This window comes from Osmia lignaria, unplaced genomic scaffold (genome assembly GCF_051020975.1).
Source record: "Osmia lignaria lignaria isolate PbOS001 unplaced genomic scaffold, iyOsmLign1 scaffold0001, whole genome shotgun sequence".
Lineage (NCBI taxonomy): Eukaryota > Metazoa > Arthropoda > Insecta > Hymenoptera > Megachilidae > Osmia > Osmia lignaria.
Genome location: NW_027478158.1, coordinates 24,189,551 through 24,210,369, shown reverse-complemented (window position 1 = coordinate 24,210,369; position 20,819 = coordinate 24,189,551).

Here is a 20,819-nt window from a genome sequence, read left to right as displayed (position 1 = left end):
CAGAAGAAGAACAACAAGAAGAAGAAATATCTCGAAATATGTCCGTCAGGCCCCTTCCCTTGAGATAAATCTGCAAATATCTCGGAAACGAAGCGAGCTATGGCAAAATGTTAAGAGACCTTTTTTGTAGAGAATTAAGTTTGCTACTTTTTATGTTCTATGATATTTTTTGATCAGATGCGTAGTTCTCGAGATATATCAAGATATTCAAAAGTTCCGAAGCCGCACCAACATAATAGAGATACAGAAACACCGTGGCCCCTTTCTTTGAGATAACTCTGCACTATTGCGAGCTGGAAATGCCACTTCCAGTTTAGCTGTGCAGAAGAAGAACAACAAGAAGAAGAAATATCTCGAAATCTGTCCGTTAGGCCCCTTCCCTTGAGATAAATCTGCAAATATCTCGGAAACCAAGCGAGCTATGGCAAAATGTTTAGAGACCTTTCTTGTAGAGAATTAAGTTTCCTACTTTTTATGTAGTATGATATTTTTTGATCAGATGCGTAGTTCTCGAGATATATCAAGATATTTAAAAGTTCCGAAGCTGCACCAACATAATAGAGGTACAGAAACACCGTGGCCTCTTTCTTTGAGATAACTCTGCACTATTGCGAGCTGCAAATGCCACTTCGAGCTTAGCTGTGCAGAAGAAGAACAACAAGAAGAAGAAATATCTCGAAATATGTCCGTTAGGCCCCTTCCCTTGAGATAAGTCTGCAAATATCTCGGAAACGAAGCGAGCTATGGCAAAATGTTAAGAGACCTTTTTTGTAGAGAATTAAGTTTCCTACTTTTTATGTTCTATGATATTTTTTGATCAGAAGCGTAGTTTTCGAGATATATCGAGATATTTAAAAGTTCCGAAGCCGCACCAACATAATAGAGATACAGAAACACCGTGGCCCCTTTCTTTGAGATAACTCTGCACTATTGCGAGCTGCCAATGCCACTTCCAGCTTAGCTGTGCAGAAGAAGAACAACAAGAAGAAGAAATATCTCGAAATATGTCCGTCAGGCCCCTTCCCTTGAGATAAATCTGCAAATATCTCGGAAACGAAGCGAGCTATGGCAAAATGTTAGGAGACCTTTTTGGTAGAGAATTAAGTTTCCTACTTTTTGTGTTCTATGATATTTTTTGATCAGATGCGTAGTTCTCGAGATATATCAAGATATTTAAAAGTTCCGAAGCCGCACCAACATAATAGAGATACAGAGACACCGTGGCCCCTCTCTTTGAGCTAACTCTGCACTATTGCGAGCTGCAAATGCCACTTCCAGCTTAGCTGTGCAGAAGAAGAACAACAAGAAGAAGAAATATCTCGAAATATGTCCGTCAGACCCCTTCCCTTGAGATGAATCTGCAAATATCTCGGAAACGAAGCGAGCTATGGCAAAATGTTAAGAGACCTTTTTTGTAGAGAATAATGTTTCCTACAATTTACGCTCTATGATATTTTTTGATCAGAAGCGTAGTTTTCGAGATATATCGAAATATTTAAAAGTTCCGAAGCCGCACCAACATAATAGAGATACAGAAACACCGTGGCCCCTTTCTTTGAGATAACTCTGCACTATTGCGACCTGCAAATGCCACTTCCAGCTCAGCTGTGCAGAAGAAGAACAACAAGAAGAAGAAATATCTCGAAATATGTCCGTCAGGCCCCTTCCCTTGAGATAAATCTGCAAATATCTCGGAAACGAAGCGAGCTATGGCAAAATGTTAGGAGACCTTTTTTGTAGAGAATTAAGTTTCCTACTTTTTGTGTTCTATGATATTTTTTGATCAGATGCGTAGTTCTCGAGATATATCAAGATATTTAAAAGTTCCGAAGCCGCACCAACATAATAGAGATACAGAAACACCGTGGCCCCTTTCTTTGAGATAACTCTGCACTATTGCGAGCTGGAAATGCCACTTCCAGTTTAGCTGTGCAGAGGAAGAACAACAAGAAAAAGAAGTATCTCGAAATATGTCCGTCAGGCCCGTTCCTTTGAGCTGAATCTGCAAATATCTCGGAAACGAAGCGAGCTATGGCAAAATGTTAAGAGACGTTTTTTGTAGAGAATTATGCTTCCTACAATTTATGTTCTATGATATTTTTCGATCAGAAGCGTAGTTTTCGAGATATATCGAGATATTTAAAAGTTCCGAAGCCGCACCAACATAATAGAGATACAGAAACACCGTGGCCCCTTTCTTTGAGATAACTCTGCACTAGTGCGAGCCGCAAATGCCACTTCCAGGTTAGCTGTGCAGAAGAAGAACAACAAGAAGAAGAAATATCTCGAAATATGTCCGTCAGGCCCCTTCCCTTGAGATAAATCTGCAAATATCTCGGAAACGAAGCGAGCTATGGCAAAATGTTAGGAGACCTTTTTGGTAGAGAATTAAGTTTCCTACTTTTTGTGTTCTATGATATTTTTTGATCAGATGCGTAGTTCTCGAGATATATCAAGATATTTAAAAGTTCCGAAGCCGCACCAACATAATAGAGATACAGAGACACCGTGGCCCCTCTCTTTGAGCTAACTCTGCACTATTGCGAGCTGCAAATGCCACTTCCAGCTTAGCTGTGCAGAAGAAGAACAACAAGAAGAAGAAATATCTCGAAATATGTCCGTCAGACCCCTTCCCTTGAGATGAATCTGCAAATATCTCGGAAACGAAGCGAGCTATGGCAAAATGTTAAGAGACCTTTTTTGTAGAGAATAATGTTTCCTACAATTTACGCTCTATGATATTTTTTGATCAGAAGCGTAGTTTTCGAGATATATCGAAATATTTAAAAGTTCCGAAGCCGCACCAACATAATAGAGATACAGAAACACCGTGGCCCCTTTCTTTGAGATAACTCTGCACTATTGCGACCTGCAAATGCCACTTCCAGCTCAGCTGTGCAGAAGAAGAACAACAAGAAGAAGAAATATCTCGAAATATGTCCGTCAGGCCCCTTCCCTTGAGATAAATCTGCAAATATCTCGGAAACGAAGCGAGCTATGGCAAAATGTTAGGAGACCTTTTTTGTAGAGAATTAAGTTTCCTACTTTTTGTGTTCTATGATATTTTTTGATCAGATGCGTAGTTCTCGAGATATATCAAGATATTTAAAAGTTCCGAAGCCGCACCAACATAATAGAGATACAGAAACACCGTGGCCCCTTTCTTTGAGATAACTCTGCACTATTGCGAGCTGGAAATGCCACTTCCAGTTTAGCTGTGCAGAGGAAGAACAACAAGAAAAAGAAGTATCTCGAAATATGTCCGTCAGGCCCGTTCCTTTGAGCTGAATCTGCAAATATCTCGGAAACGAAGCGAGCTATGGCAAAATGTTAAGAGACGTTTTTTGTAGAGAATTATGCTTCCTACAATTTATGTTCTATGATATTTTTCGATCAGAAGCGTAGTTTTCGAGATATATCGAGATATTTAAAAGTTCCGAAGCCGCACCAACATAATAGAGATACAGAAACACCGTGGCCCCTTTCTTTGAGATAACTCTGCACTAGTGCGAGCCGCAAATGCCACTTCCAGGTTAGCTGTGCAGAAGAAGAACAACAAGAAGAAGAAATATCTCGAAATATGTCCGACAGGCCCCTTCCCTTGAGATAAATCTGCAAATATCTCGGAAACGAAGCGAGCTATGGCGAAATGTTAAGAGACCTTTTTTGTAGAGAATTAAGTTTCCTACTTTTTACCTTCTATGATATTTTTTGATCAGATGCGTAGTTCTCGAGATATATCAAGATATTTAAAAGTGCCGAAGCCGCACCAACATAATACAGATACAGAAACACCGTGGCCCCTTTCTTTGAGATAACTCTGCACTAGTGCGAGCCGCAAATGCCACTTCCAGCTTAGCTGTGCAGAAGAAGAACAACAAGAAGAAGAAATATCTCGAAATATGTCCGTCAGGCCCCTTCCCTTGAGATAAATCTGCAAATATCTCGGAAACGAAGCGAGCTATGGCAAAATGTTAAGAGACCTTTTTTGTAGAGAATTAAGTTTCCTACTTTTTATGTTCTATGATATTTTTTGATCAGATGCGTAGTTCTCGAGATATATCAAGATATTTAAAAGTTCCGAAGCCGCACCAACATAATACAGATACAGAAACACCGTGGCCCCTTTCTTTGAGATAACTCAGCACTAGTGCGAGCCGCAAATGCCACTTCCAGCTTAGCTGTGCAGAAGAAGAACAACAAGAAGAAGAAATATCTCGAAATATGTCCGTCAGGCACCTTCCCTTGAGATAAATCTGCAAATATCTCGGAAACGAAGCGAGGTATGGCAAAATGTTAAGAAACCTTTTTTGTAGAGAATTAAGTTTCCTACTTTTTATGTTCTATGATATTTTTTGATCAGATGCGTAGTTCTCGAGATATATCAAGATATTTAAAAGTTCCGAAGCCGCACCAACATAATACAGATACAGAAACACCGTGGCCCCTTTCTTTGAGATAACTCTGCACTAGTGCGAGCCGCAAATGCCACTTCCAGCTTAGCTGTGCAGAAGAAGAACAACAAGAAGAAGAAATATCTCGAAATATGTCCGTCAGGCCCCTTCCCTTGAGATAAATCTGCAAATATCTCGGAAACGAAGCGAGCTATGGCAAAATGTTTAGAGACCTTTCTTGTAGAGAATTAAGTTTCCTACTTTTTATGTAGTATGATATTTTTTGATCAGATGCGTAGTTCTCGAGATATATCAAGATATTTAAAAGTTCCGAAGCCGCACCAACATAATAGAGATACAGAAACACCGTGGCCCCTCTCTTTGAGATAACTCTGCACTATTGCGAGCTGCAAATGCCACTTCTAGCTTAGCTGTGCAGAAGAAGAACAACAAGAAGAAGAAATATCTCGAAATATGTCCGTCAGACCCCTTCCCTTGAGATGAATCTGCAAATATCTCGGAAACGAAGCGAGCTATGGCAAAATGTTAAGAGACCTTTTTTGTAGAGAATAATGTTTCCTACAATTTACGCTCTATGATATTTTTTGATCAGAAGCGTAGTTTTCGAGATATATCGAAATATTTAAAAGTTCCGAAGCCGCACCAACATAATAGAGATACAGAAACACCGTGGCCCCTTTCTTTGAGATAACTCTGCACTATTGCGACCTGCAAATGCCACTTCCAGCTCAGCTGTGCAGAAGAAGAACAACAAGAAGAAGAAATATCTCGAAATATGTCCGTCAGGCCCCTTCCCTTGAGATAAATCTGCAAATATCTCGGAAACGAAGCGAGCTATGGCAAAATGTTAGGAGACCTTTTTTGTAGAGAATTAAGTTTCCTACTTTTTGTGTTCTATGATATTTTTTGTTCAGATGCGTAGTTCGCGAGATATATCAAGATATTTAAAAGTTCCGAAGCCGCACCAACATAATAGAGATACAGAGACACCGTGGCCCCCCTCTTTGAGCTAACTCTGCACTATTGCGAGCTGCAAATGCCACTTCCAGCTTAGCTGTGCAGAAGAAGAACAACAAGAAGAAGAAATATCTCGAAATATGTCCGTCAGACCCCTTCCCTTGAGATGAATCTGCAAATATCTCGGAAACGAAGCGAGCTATGGCAAAATGTTAAGAGACCTTTTTTGTAGAGAATAATGTTTCCTACAATTTACGCTCTATGATATTTTTTGATCAGAAGCGTAGTTTTCGAGATATATCGAAATATTTAAAAGTTCCGAAGCCGCACCAACATAATAGAGATACAGAAACACCGTGGCCCCTTTCTTTGAGATAACTCTGCACTAGTGCGAGCCGCAAATGCCACTTCCAGCTTAGCTGTGCAGAAGAAGAACAACAAGAAGAAGAAATATCTCGAAATATGTCCGTCAGGCCCCTTCCCTTGAGATAAATCTGCAAATATCTCGGAAACGAAGCGAGCTATGGCAAAATGTTAAGAGACCTTTTTTGTAGAGAATAATGTTTCCTACAATTTACGCTCTATGATATTTTTTGATCAGAAGCGTAGTTTTCGAGATATATCGAAATATTTAAAAGTTCCGAAGCCGCACAAACATAATAGAGATACAGAAACACCGTGGCCCCTTTCTTTGAGATAACTTTGCACTATTGCGACCTGCAAATGCCACTTCCAGCTCAGCTGTGCAGAAGAAGAACAACAAGAAGAAGAAATATCTCGAAATATGTCCGTCAGGCCCCTTCCCTTGAGATAAATCTGCAAATATCTCGGAAACGAAGCGAGCTATGGCAAAATGTTAGGAGACCTTTTTTGTAGAGAATTAAGTTTCCTACTTTTTGTGTTCTATGATATTTTTTGATCAGATGCGTAGTTCTCGAGATATATCAAGATATTTAAAAGTTCCGAAGCCGCACCAACATAATAGAGATACAGAGACACCGTGGCCCCTCTCTTTGAGCTAACTCTGCACTATTGCGAGCTGCAAATGCCACTTCCAGCTTAGCTGTGCAGAAGAAGAACAACAAGAAGAAGAAATATCTCGAAATATGTCCGTCAGACCCCTTCCCTTGAGATGAATCTGCAAATATCTCGGAAACGAAGCGAGCTATGGCAAAATGTTAAGAGACCTTTTTTGTAGAGAATAATGTTTCCTACAATTTACGCTCTATGATATTTTTTGATCAGAAGCGTAGTTTTCGAGATATATCGAAATATTTAAAAGTTCCGAAGCCGCACCAACATAATAGAGATACAGAAACACCGTGGCCCCTTTCTTTGAGATAACTCTGCACTATTGCGACCTGCAAATGCCACTTCCAGCTCAGCTGTGCAGAAGAAGAACAACAAGAAGAAGAAATATCTCGAAATATGTCCGTCAGGCCCCTTCCCTTGAGATAAATCTGCAAATATCTCGGAAACGAAGCGAGCTATGGCAAAATGTTAGGAGACCTTTTTTGTAGAGAATTAAGTTTCCTACTTTTTGTGTTCTATGATATTTTTTGATCAGATGCGTAGTTCTCGAGATATATCAAGATATTTAAAAGTTCCGAAGCCGCACCAACATAATAGAGATACAGAAACACCGTGGCCCCTTTCTTTGAGATAACTCTGCACTATTGCGAGCTGGAAATGCCACTTCCAGTTTAGCTGTGCAGAGGAAGAACAACAAGAAAAAGAAGTATCTCGAAATATGTCCGTCAGGCCCGTTCCTTTGAGCTGAATCTGCAAATATCTCGGAAACGAAGCGAGCTATGGCAAAATGTTAAGAGACGTTTTTTGTAGAGAATTATGCTTCCTACAATTTATGTTCTATGATATTTTTCGATCAGAAGCGTAGTTTTCGAGATATATCGAGATATTTAAAAGTTCCGAAGCCGCACCAACATAATAGAGATACAGAAACACCGTGGCCCCTTTCTTTGAGATAACTCTGCACTAGTGCGAGCCGCAAATGCCACTTCCAGGTTAGCTGTGCAGAAGAAGAACAACAAGAAGAAGAAATATCTCGAAATATGTCCGACAGGCCCCTTCCCTTGAGATAAATCTGCAAATATCTCGGAAACGAAGCGAGCTATGGCGAAATGTTAAGAGACCTTTTTTGTAGAGAATTAAGTTTCCTACTTTTTACCTTCTATGATATTTTTTGATCAGATGCGTAGTTCTCGAGATATATCAAGATATTTAAAAGTGCCGAAGCCGCACCAACATAATACAGATACAGAAACACCGTGGCCCCTTTCTTTGAGATAACTCTGCACTAGTGCGAGCCGCAAATGCCACTTCCAGCTTAGCTGTGCAGAAGAAGAACAACAAGAAGAAGAAATATCTCGAAATATGTCCGTCAGGCCCCTTCCCTTGAGATAAATCTGCAAATATCTCGGAAACGAAGCGAGCTATGGCAAAATCTTAAGAGACCTTTTTTGTAGAGAATTAAGTTTCCTACTTTTTATGTTCTATGATATTTTTTGATCAGATGCGTAGTTCTCGAGATATATCAAGATGTTTAAAAGTTCCGAAGCCGCACCAACATAATACAGATACAGAAACACCGTGGCCCCTTTCTTTGAGATAACTCTGCACTAGTGCGAGCCGCAAATGCCACTTCCAGCTTAGCTGTGCAGAAGAAGAACAACAAGAAGAAGAAATATCTCGAAATATGTCCGTCAGGCACCTTCCCTTGAGATAAATCTGCAAATATCTCGGAAACGAAGCGAGGTATGGCAAAATGTTAAGAGACCTTTTTTGTAGAGAATTAAGTTTCCTACTTTTTATGTTCTATGATATTTTTTGATCAGATGCGTAGTTCTCGAGATATATCAAGATATTTAAAAGTTCCGAAGCCGCACCAACATAATACAGATACAGAAACACCGTGGCCCCTTTCTTTGAGATAACTCTGCACTAGTGCGAGCCGCAAATGCCACTTCCAGCTTAGCTGTGCAGAAGAAGAACAACAAGAAGAAGAAATATCTCGAAATATGTCCGTCAGGCCCCTTCCCTTGAGATAAATCTGCAAATATCTCGGAAACGAAGCGAGCTATGGCAAAATGTTTAGAGACCTTTCTTGTAGAGAATTAAGTTTCCTACTTTTTATGTAGTATGATATTTTTTGATCAGATGCGTAGTTCTCGAGATATATCAAGATATTTAAAAGTTCCGAAGCCGCACCAACATAATAGAGATACAGAAACACCGTGGCCCCTCTCTTTGAGATAACTCTGCACTATTGCGAGCTGGAAATGCCACTTCCAGTTTAGCTGTGCAGAAGAAGAACAACAAGAAGAAGAAATATCTCGAAATATGTCCGTTAGGCCCCTTCCCTTGAGATAAATCTGCAAATATCTCGGAAACGAAGCGAGCTATGGCAAAATGTTAACAGACTTTTTTGTAGAGAATTAAGTTTCCTACTTTTTATGTTCTATGATATTTTTTGATCAGACGCGTAGTTCTCGAGATATATCAAGATATTTAAAAGTTCCGAAGCCGCACCAACATAATAGAGATACAGAAACACCGTGGCCCCTTTCTTTGAGATAACTCTGCACTATTGCGACCTGCAAATGCCACTTCCAGCTCAGCTGTGCAGAAGAAGAACAACAAGAAGAAGAAATATCTCGAAATATGTCCGTCAGGCCCCTTCCCTTGAGATAAATCTGCAAATATCTCAGAAACGAAGCGAGCTATGGCAAAATGTTAAGAGACCTTTTTTGTAGAGAATTAAGTTTCCTACTTTTTGTGTTCTATGATATTTTTTGATCAGATGCGTAGTTCTCGAGATATATCAAGATATTTAAAAGTTCCGAAGCCGCACCAACATAATAGAGATACAGAAACACCGTGGCCCCTTTCTTTGAGATAACTCTGCACTATTGCGAGCTGGAAATGCCACTTCCAGTTTAGCTGTGCAGAAGAAGAACAACAAGAAGAAGAAATATCTCGAAATATGTCCGTTAGGCCCCTTCCCTTGAGATAAATCTGCAAATATCTCGGAAACGAAGCGAGCTATGGCAAAATGTTAAGAGGCCTTTTTTGTAGAGAATTAAGTTTCCTACTTTTTATGTTCTATGATATTTTTTGATCAGAAGCGTAGTTGTCGAGATATATCGAGATATTTAAAAGTTCCGAAGCCGCACCAACATAATAGAGATACAGAAACACCGTGGCCCCTTTCTTTGAGATAACTCTGCACTAGTGCGAGCCGGAAATGCCACTTCCAGCTTAGCTGTGCAGAAGAAGAACAACAAGAAGAAGAAATATCTCGAAATATGTCCGTCAGGCCCCTTCCCTTGAGATAAATATGCAAATATCTCGGAAACGAAGCGAGCTATGGCAAAATGTTAAGAGACCTTTTTTGTAGAGAATTAAGTTTCCTACTTTTTATGTTCTATGACATTTTTTGATCAGATGCGTAGTTCTCGAGATATATCAAGATATTTAAAAGTTCCGAAGCCGCACCAACATAATAGAGATACAGAAACACCGTGGCCCCTTTCTTTGAGATAACTCTGCACTATTGCGAGCTGCAAATGCCACTTCCAGCTTAGCTGTGCAGAGGAAGAACAACAAGAAAAAGAAGTATCTCGAAATATGTCCGTCAGGCCCGTTCCTTTGAGCTGAATCTGCAAATATCTCGGAAACGAAGCGAGCTATGGCAAAATGTTAAGAGACGTTTTTTGTAGAGAATTATGTTTCCTACAATTTATGTTCTATGATATTTTTCGATCAGAAGCGTAGTTTTCGAGATATATCGAGATATTTAAAAGTTCCGAAGCCGCACCAACATAATAGAGATACAGAAACACCGTGGCCCCTTTCTTTGAGATAACTCTGCACTAGTGCGAGCCGCAAATGCCACTTCCAGCTTAGCTGTGCAGAAGAAGAACAACAAGAAGAAGAAATATCTCGAAATATGTCCGTCAGGCCCCTTCCCTTGAGATAAATCTGCAAATATCTCGGAAAGGAAGCGAGCTATGGCAAAATGTTATGAGACCTTTTTTGTAGAGAATTAAGTTTCCTACTTTTTATGTTCTATGATATTTTTTGATCAGATGCGTAGTTCTCGAGATATATCAAGATATTTAAAAGTTCCGAAGCCGCACCAACATAATACAGATACAGAAACACCGTGGCCCCTTTCTTTGAGATAACTCTGCACTAGTGCGTGCCGCAAATGCCACTTCCAGCTTAGCTGTGCAGAAGAAGAACAACAAGAAGAAGAAATATCTCGAAATATGTCCGTCAGGCCCCTTCCCTTGAGATAAATCTGCAAATATCTCGGAAACGAAGCGAGGTATGGCAAAATGTTAAGAGACCTTTTTTGTAGAGAATTAAGTTTCCTACTTTTTATGTTCTATGATATTTTTTGATCAGATGCGTAGTTCTCGAGATATATCAAGATATTTAAAAGTTCCGAAGCCGCACCAACATAATAGAGATACAGAAACACCGTGGCCCCTCTCTTTGAGATAACTCTGCACTATTGCGAGCTGCAAATGCCACTTCCAGCTTAGCTGTGCAGAAGAAGAACAACAAGAAGAAGAAATATCTCGAAATATGTCCGTCAGACCCCTTGAGATGAATCTGCAAATATCTCGGAAACGAAGCGAGCTATGGCAAAATGTTAAGAGACCTTTTTTGTAGAGAATAATGTTTCCTACAATTTACGCTCTATGATATTTTTTGATCAGAAGCGTAGTTTTCGAGATATATCGAAATATTTAAAAGTTCCGAAGCCGCACCAACATAATAGAGATACAGAAACACCGTGGCCCCTTTCTTTGAGATAACTCTGCACTATTGCGACCTGCAAATGCCACTTCCAGCTCAGCTGTGCAGAAGAAGAACAACAAGAAGAAGAAATATCTCGAAATATGTCCGTCAGGCCCCTTCCCTTGAGATAAATCTGCAGATATCTCGGAAACGAAGCGAGCTACGGCAAAATGTTAAGAGACCTTTTTTGTAGAGAATTAAGTTTCCTACTTTTTATGTTCTATGATATTTTTTGATCAGATGCGTAGTTCTCGAGATAGATCAAGATACTTAAAAGTTCCGAAGCCGCACCAACATAATAGAGATACAGAAACACCGTGGCCCCTCTCTTTGAGATAACTCTGCACTATTGCGAGCTGCAAATGCTACTTCCAGCTTAGCTGTGCAGAAGAAGAACAACAAGAAGAAGAAATATCTCGAAATATGTCCGTCAGGCCCCTTCCCTTGAGATAAATCTGCAAATATCTCGGAAACGAAGCGAGCTATGGCAAAATGTTAAGAGACCTTATTTGTAGAGAATTAAGTTTCCTACTTTTTATGTTCTATGATATTTTTTGATCAGATGCGTAGTTCTCGAGATATATCAAGATATTTAAAAGTTCCGAAGCCGCACCAACATAATAGAGATACAGAAACACCGTGGCCCCTTTCTTTGAGATAACTCTGCACTATTGCGCGCTGCAAATGCCACTTCCAGCTTAGCTGTGCAGAAGAAGAACAACAAGAAGAAGAAATATCTCGAAATATGTCCGTCAGGCCCCTTCCCTTGAGATAAATCTGCAAATATCTCGGAAACGAAGCGAGCTATGGCAAAATGTTAAGAGACCTTTTTTGTAGAGAATTATGTTTCCTACAATTTATGTTCTATGATATTTTTTGATCAGAAGCGTAGGTTTCGAGATATATCGAGATATTTAAAAGTTCCGAAGCCGCACCAACATAATAGAGATACAGAAACACCGTGGCCCCTTTCTTTGGGATAACTCTGCACTATTGCGAGCTGCAAATGCCACTTCCAGCTTAGCTGTGCAGAAGAAGAACAACAAGAAGAAGAAATATCTCGAAATATGTCCGTCAGGCCCCTTCCCTTGAGATAAATCTGCAAATATCTCGGAAACGAAGCGAGCTATGGCAAAATGTTAAGAGACCGTTTTTGTAGAGAATTAAGTTTCCTACTTTTTATGTTCTATGATATTTTTTGATCAGATGCGTAGTTCTCGAGATATATCAAGATATTTAAAAGTTCCGAAGCCGCACCAACATAATAGGGATACAGAAACACCGTGGCCCCTTTCTTTGAGATAACTCTGCACTAGTGCGAGCCGCAAATGCCACTTCCAGCTTAGCTGTGCAGAAGAAGAACAACAAGAAGAAGAAATATCTCGAAATATGTCCGTCAGGCCCCTTCCCTTGAGATAAATCTGCAAATATCTCGGAAAGGAAGCGAGCTATGGCAAAATGTTATGAGACCTTTTTTGTAGAGAATTAAGTTTCCTACTTTTTATGTTCTATGATATTTTTTGATCAGATGCGTAGTTCTCGAGATAGATCAAGATACTTAAAAGTTCCGAAGCCGCACCAACATAATAGAGATACAGAAACACCGTGGCCCCTCTCTTTGAGATAACTCTGCACTATTGCGAGCTGCAAATGCCACTTCCAGCTTAGCTGTGCAGAAGAAGAACAACAAGAAGAAGAAATATCTCGAAATATGTCCGTCAGGCCCCTTCCCTTGAGATAAATCTGCAAATATCTCGGAAACGAAGCGAGCTATGGCAAAATGTTAAGAGACCTTATTTGTAGAGAATTAAGTTTCCTACTTTTTATGTTCTATGATATTTTTTGATCAGATGCGTAGTTCTCGAGATATATCAAGATATTTAAAAGTTCCGAAGCCGCACCAACATAATAGAGATACAGAAACACCGTGGCCCCTTTCTTTGAGATAACTCTGCACTATTGCGCGCTGCAAATGCCACTTCCAGCTTAGCTGTGCAGAAGAAGAACAACAAGAAGAAGAAATATCTCGAAATATGTCCGTCAGGCCCCTTCCCTTGAGATAAATCTGCAAATATCTCGGAAACGAAGCGAGCTACGGCAAAATGTTAAGAGACCTTTTTTGTAGAGAATTAAGTTTCCTACTTTTTATGTTCTATGATATTTTTTGATCAGATGCGTAGTTCTCGAGATAGATCAAGATACTTAAAAGTTCCGAAGCCGTACCAACATAATAGAGATACAGAAACACCGTGGCCCCTCTCTTTGAGATAACTCTGCACTATTGCGAGCTGCAAATGCCACTTCCAGCTTAGCTGTGCAGAAGAAGAACAACAAGAAGAAGAAATATCTCGAAATATGTCCGTCAGGCCCCTTCCCTTGAGATAAATCTGCAAATATCTCGGAAACGAAGCGAGCTATGGCAAAATGTTAAGAGACCTTATTTGTAGAGAATTAAGTTTCCTACTTTTTATGTTCTATGATATTTTTTGATCAGATGCGTAGTTCTCGAGATATATCAAGATATTTAAAAGTTCCGAAGCCGCACCAACATAATAGAGATACAGAAACACCGTGGCCCCTTTCTTTGAGATAACTCTGCACTATTGCGCGCTGCAAATGCCACTTCCAGCTTAGCTGTGCAGAAGAAGAACAACAAGAAGAAGAAATATCTCGAAATATGTCCGTCAGGCCCCTTCCCTTGAGATAAATCTGCAAATATCTCGGAAACGAAGCGAGCTATGGCAAAATGTTAAGAGACCTTTTTTGTAGAGAATTATGTTTCCTACAATTTATGTTCTATGATATTTTTTGATCAGAAGCGTAGTTTTCGAGATATATCGAGATATTTAAAAGTTCCGAAGCCGCACCAACATAATAGAGATACAGAAACTCCGTGGCCCCTTTCTTTGGGATAACTCTGCACTATTGCGAGCTGCAAATGCCACTTCCAGCTTAGCTGTGCAGAAGAAGAACAACAAGAAGAAGAAATATCTCGAAATATGTCCGTCAGGCCCCTTCCCTTGAGATAAATCTGCAAATATCTCGGAAACGAAGCGAGCTACGGCAAAATGTTAAGAGACCTTTTTTGTAGAGAATTAAGTTTCCTACTTTTTATGTTCTATGATATTTTTTGATCAGATGCGTAGTTCTCGAGATAGATCAAGATACTTAAAAGTTCCGAAGCCGCACCAACATAATAGAGATACAGAAACACCGTGGCCCCTCTCTTTGAGATAACTCTGCACTATTGCGAGCTGCAAATGCCACTTCCAGCTTAGCTGTGCAGAAGAAGAACAACAAGAAGAAGAAATATCTCGAAATATGTCCGTCAGGCCCCTTCCCTTGAGATAAATCTGCAAATATCTCGGAAACGAAGCGAGCTATGGCAAAATGTTAAGAGACCTTATTTGTAGAGAATTAAGTTTCCTACTTTTTATGTTCTATGATATTTTTTGATCAGATGCGTAGTTCTCGAGATATATCAAGATATTTAAAAGTTCCGAAGCCGCACCAACATAATAGAGATACAGAAACACCGTGGCCCCTTTCTTTGAGATAACTCTGCACTATTGCGCGCTGCAAATGCCACTTCCAGCTTAGCTGTGCAGAAGAAGAACAACAAGAAGAAGAAATATCTCGAAATATGTCCGTCAGGCCCCTTCCCTTGAGATAAATCTGCAAATATCTCGGAAACGAAGCGAGCTATGGCAAAATGTTAAGAGACCTTTTTTGTAGAGAATTATGTTTCCTACAATTTATGTTCTATGATATTTTTTGATCAGAAGCGTAGTTTTCGAGATATATCGAGATATTTAAAAGTTCCGAAGCCGCACCAACATAATAGAGATACAGAAACTCCGTGGCCCCTTTCTTTGGGATAACTCTGCACTATTGCGAGCTGCAAATGCCACTTCCAGCTTAGCTGTGCAGAAGAAGAACAACAAGAAGAAGAAATATCTCGAAATATGTCCGTCAGGCCCCTTCCCTTGAGATAAATCTGCAAATATCTCGGAAACGAAGCGAGCTATGGCAAAATGTTAAGAGACCGTTTTTGTAGAGAATTAAGTTTCCTACTTTTTATGTTCTATGATATTTTTTGATCAGATGCGTAGTTCTCGAGATATATCAAGATATTTAAAAGTTCCGAAGCCGCACCAACATAATAGGGATACAGAAACACCGTGGCCCCTTTCTTTGAGATAACTCTGCACTAGTGCGAGCCGCAAATGCCACTTCCAGCTTAGCTGTGCAGAAGAAGAACAACAAGAAGAACAAATATCTCGAAATATGTCCGTCAGGCCCCTTCCCTTGAGATAAATCTGCAAATATCTCGGAAACGAAGCGAGCTATCGCAAAATGTTAAGAGACCTTTTTTGTAGAGAATTATGTTTCCTACAATTTATGTTCTACGATATTTTTTGATCAGAAGCGTAGTTTTCGAGATATATCGAGATATTTAAAAGTTCCGAAGCCGCACCAACATAATAGAGATACAGAAACACCGTGGCCCCTTTCTTTGAGATAACTCTGCACTATTGCGAGCTGCAAATGCCACTTCCAGCTTAGCTGTGCAGAGGAAGAACAACAAGAAGAAGAAATATCTCGAAATATGTCCGTCAGGCCCCTTCCCTTGAGATAAATCTGCAAATATCTCGGAAACGAAGCGAGCTATGGCAAAATGTTAAGAGACCGTTTTTGTAGAGAATTAAGTTTCCTACTTTTTATGTTCTATGATATTTTTTGATCAGATGCGTAGTTCTCGAGATATATCAAGATATTTAAAAGTTCCGAAGCCGCACCAACATAATAGAGATACAGAAACACCGTGGCCCCTTTCTTTGAGATAACTCTGCACTATTGCGCGCTGCAAATGCCACTTCCAGCTTAGCTGTGCAGAAGAAGAACAACAAGAAGAAGAAATATCTCGAAATATGTCCGTCAGGCCCCTTCCCTTGAGATAAATCTGCAAATATCTCGGAAACGAAGCGAGCTACGGCAAAATGTTAAGAGACCTTTTTTGTAGAGAATTAAGTTTCCTACTTTTTATGTTCTATGATATTTTTTGATCAGATGCGTAGTTCTCGAGATAGATCAAGATACTTAAAAGTTCCGAAGCCGCACCAACATAATAGAGATACAGAAACACCGTGGCCCCTCTCTTTGAGATAACTCTGCACTATTGCGAGCTGCAAATGCCACTTCCAGCTTAGCTGTGCAGAAGAAGAACAACAAGAAGAAGAAATATCTCGAAATATGTCCGTCAGGCCCCTTCCCTTGAGATAAATCTGCAAATATCTCGGAAACGAAGCGAGCTATGGCAAAATGTTAAGAGACCTTATTTGTAGAGAATTAAGTTTCCTACTTTTTATGTTCTATGATATTTTTTGATCAGATGCGTAGTTCTCGAGATATATCAAGATATTTAAAAGTTCCGAAGCCGCACCAACATAATAGAGATACAGAAACACCGTGGCCCCTTTCTTTGAGATAACTCTGCACTATTGCGCGCTGCAAATGCCACTTCCAGCTTAGCTGTGCAGAAGAAGAACAACAAGAAGAAGAAATATCTCGAAATATGTCCGTCAGGCCCCTTCCCTTGAGATAAATCTGCAAATATCTCGGAAACGAAGCGAGCTATGGCAAAATGTTAAGAGACCTTTTTTGTAGAGAATTATGTTTCCTACAATTTATGTTCTATGATATTTTTTGATCAGAAGCGTAGTTTTCGAGATATATCGAGATATTTAAATGTTCCGAAGCCGCACCAACATAATAGAGATACAGAAACACCGTGGCCCCTTTCTTTGAGATAACTCTGCACTAGTGCGAGCCGCAAATGCCACTTCCAGCTTAGCTGTGCAGAAGAAGAACAACAAGAAGAAGAAATATCTCGAAATATGTCCGTCAGGCCAGTTCCTTTGAGCTGAATCTGCAAATATCTCGGAAACGAAGCGAGCTATGGCAAAATGTTAAGAGACGTTTTTTGTAGAGAATTATGTTTCCTACAATTTATGTTCTATGATATTTTTTGATCAGAAGCGTAGTTTTCGAGATATATCGAGATATTTAAAAGTTCCGAAGCCGCACCAACATAATAGGGATACAGAAACACCGTGGCCCCTTTCTTTGAGATTACTCTGCACTAGTGCGAGCCGCAAATGCCACTTCCAGCTTAGCTGTGCAGAAGAAGAGCAACAAGAAGAAGAAATATCTCGAAATATATCCGACAGGCCCCTTCCCTTGAGATAAATCTGCAAATATCTCGGAAACGATGCGAGCTATGGCGAAATGTTAAGAGACCTTTTTTGTAGAGAATTAAGTTTCCTACTTTTTATCTTCTATGATATTTTTTGATCAGATGCGTAGTTCTCGAGATAGATCAAGATACTTAAAAGTTCCGAAGCCGCACCAACATAATAGAGATACAGAAACACCGTGGCCCCTCTCTTTGAGATAACTCTGCACTATTGCGAGCTGCAAATGCCACTTCCAGCTTAGCTGTGCAGAAGAAGAACAACAAGAAGAAGAAATATCTCGAAATATGTCCGTCAGGCCCCTTCCCTTGAGATAAATCTGCAAATATCTCGGAAACGAAGCGAGCTATGGCAAAATGTTTAGAGACCTTTCTTGTAGAGAATTAAGTTTCCTACTTTTTATGTAGTATGATATTTTTTGATCAGATGCGTAGTTCTCGAGATATATCAAGATATTTAAAAGTTCCGAAGCCGCACCAACATAATAGAGATACAGAAACACCGTGGCCCCTTTCTTTGAGATAACTCTGCACTATTGCGCGCTGCAAATGGCACTTCCAGCTTAGCTGTGCAGAAGAAGAACAACAAGAAGAAGAAATATCTCGAAATATGTCCGTCAGGCCCCTTCCCTTGAGATAAATCTGCAAATATCTCGGAAACGAAGCGAGCTATGGCAAAATGTTAAGAGACCTTTTTTGTAGAGAATTATGTTTCCTACAATTTATGTTCTATGATATTTTTTGATCAGAAGCGTAGTTTTCGAGATATATCGAGATATTTAAAAGTTCCGAAGCCGCACCAACATAATAGAGATACAGAAACACCGTGGCCCCTTTCATTGAGATAACTCTGCACTATTGCGAGCTGGAAATACCACTTCCAGCTTAGCTGTGCAGAAGAAGAACAACAAGAAGAAGAAATATCTCGAAATATGTCCGTCAGGCCACTTCCCTTGAGATAAATCTGCAAATATCTCGGAAACGAAGCGAGCTATGGCAAAATGTTAAGAGACCTTTTTTGTAGAGAATTAAGTTTCCTACTTTTTATGTTCGATGATGTTTTTTGATCAGATGCGTAGTTCTCGAGATATATCAAGATATTTAAAAGTTCCGAAGCTGCACCAACATAATAGAGGTACAGAAACACCGTGGCCTCTTTCTTTGAGATAACTCTGCACTATTGCGAGCTGCAAATGCCGCTTCGAGCTTAGCTGTGCAGAAGAAGAACAACAAGAAGAAGAAATATCTCGAAATATGTCCGTCAGACCCCTTCCCTTGAGATGAATCTGCAAATATCTCGGAAACGAAGCGAGCTATGGCAAAATGTTAAGAGACCTTTATTGTAGAGAATAATGTTTCCTACAATTTACGTTCTATGATATTTTTTGATCAGAAGCGTAGTTTTCGAGATATATCGAGATATTTAAAAGTTCCGAAGCCGCACCAACATAATAGAGATACAGAAACACCGTGGCCCCTTTCTTTGAGATAACTCTGCACTAGTGCGAGCCGCAAATGCCACTTCCAGCTTAGCTGTGCAGAAGAAGAACAACAAGAAGAAGAAATATCTCGAAATATGTCCGTCAGACCCCTTCCCTTGAGATGAATCTGCAAATATCTCGGAAACGAAGCGAGCTATGGCAAAATGTTAAGAGACCTTTTTTGTAGAGAATTAAGTTTCCTACTTTTTATGTTCTATGACATTTTTTGATCAGATGCGTAGTTCTCGAGATATATCAAGATATTTAAAAGTTCCGAAGCCGCACCAACATAATAGAGATACAGAAACACCGTGGCCCCTTTCTTTAAGATAACTCTGCACTATTGCGAGCTGCAAATGCCACTTCCAGCTTAGCTGTGCAGAGGAGGAACAACAAGAAGAAGAAATATCTCGAAATATGTCCGTCAGGCCAGTTCCTTTGAGCTGAATCTGCAAATATCTCGGAAACGAAGCGAGCTATGGCAAAATGTTAAGAGACGTTTTTTGTAGAGAATTATGTTTCCTACAATTTATGTTCTATGATATTTTTTGATCAGAAGCGTAGTTTTCGAGATATATCGAGATATTTAAACTTTCCGAAGCCGCACCAACATAATAGAGATACAGAAACACCGTGGACCCTTTCTTTGAGATAACTCTGCACTATTGCGACCTGCAAATGCCACTTCCAGCTCAGCTGTGCAGAAGAAGAACAACAAGAAGAAGAAATATCTCGAAATACGTCCGTCAGGCCCCTTCCCTTGAGATAAATCTGCAAATATCTCGGAAACGAAGCGAGCTATGGCAAAATGTTAAGAGACCTTTTTTGTAGAGAATTAAGTTTCCTACTTTTTATGTTCTATGATATTTTTTGATCAGATGCGTAGTTCTCGAGATATATCAAGATATTTAAAAGTTCCGAAACCGCACCAACATAATAGAGATACAGAAACACCGTGGCTTCTTTCTTTGAGATAACTCTGCACTATTGCGAGCTGGAAATGCCACTTCCAGTTTAGCTGTGCAGAAGAAGAACAACAAGAAGAAGAAATATCTCGAAATATGTCCGTTAGGCCCCTTCCCTTGAGATAAATCTGCAAATATCTCGGAAACGAAGCGAGCTATGGCAAAATGTTAAGAGACCTTTTTGTAGAGAATTAAGTTTCCTACCTTTTATGTTCGATGATATTTTTTGATCAGAAGCGTAGTTTTCGAGATATATCGAGATATTTAAAAGTTCCGAAGCCGCACCAACATAATAGAGATACAGAAACACCGTGGCCCCTTTCTTTGAGATAACTCTGCACTAGTGCGAGCCGCAAATGCCACTTCCAGCTTAGCTGTGCAGAAGAAGAACAACAAGAAGAAGAAATATCTCGAAATATTTCCGTCAGGCCCCTTCCCTTGAGATAAATATGCAAATATCTCGGAAACGAAGCGAGCTATGGCAAAATGTTAAGAGACCTTTTTTGTAGAGAATTAAGTTTCCTACTTTTTATGTTCTATGATATTTTTTGATCAGAAGCGTAGTTTTCGAGATATATCGAGATATTTAAAAGTTCCGAAGCCGCACCAACATAATAGAGATACAGAAACACCGTGGCCCCTTTCTTTGAGATAACTCTGCACTAGTGCGAGCTGCAAATGCCACTTCCAGCTTAGCTGTGCAGAAGAAGAACAACAAGAAGAAGAAATATCTCGAAATATGTCCGTCAGGCCCCTTCCCTTGAGATAAATCTGCAAATATCTCGGAAACGAAGCGAGCTATGGCAAAATGTTAAGAGACCTTTTTTGTAGAGAATTACGTTTCCTACTTTTTATGTTCTATAATATTTTTTGATCAGATGCGTAGTTCTCGAGATATATCAAGATATTTAAAAGTTCC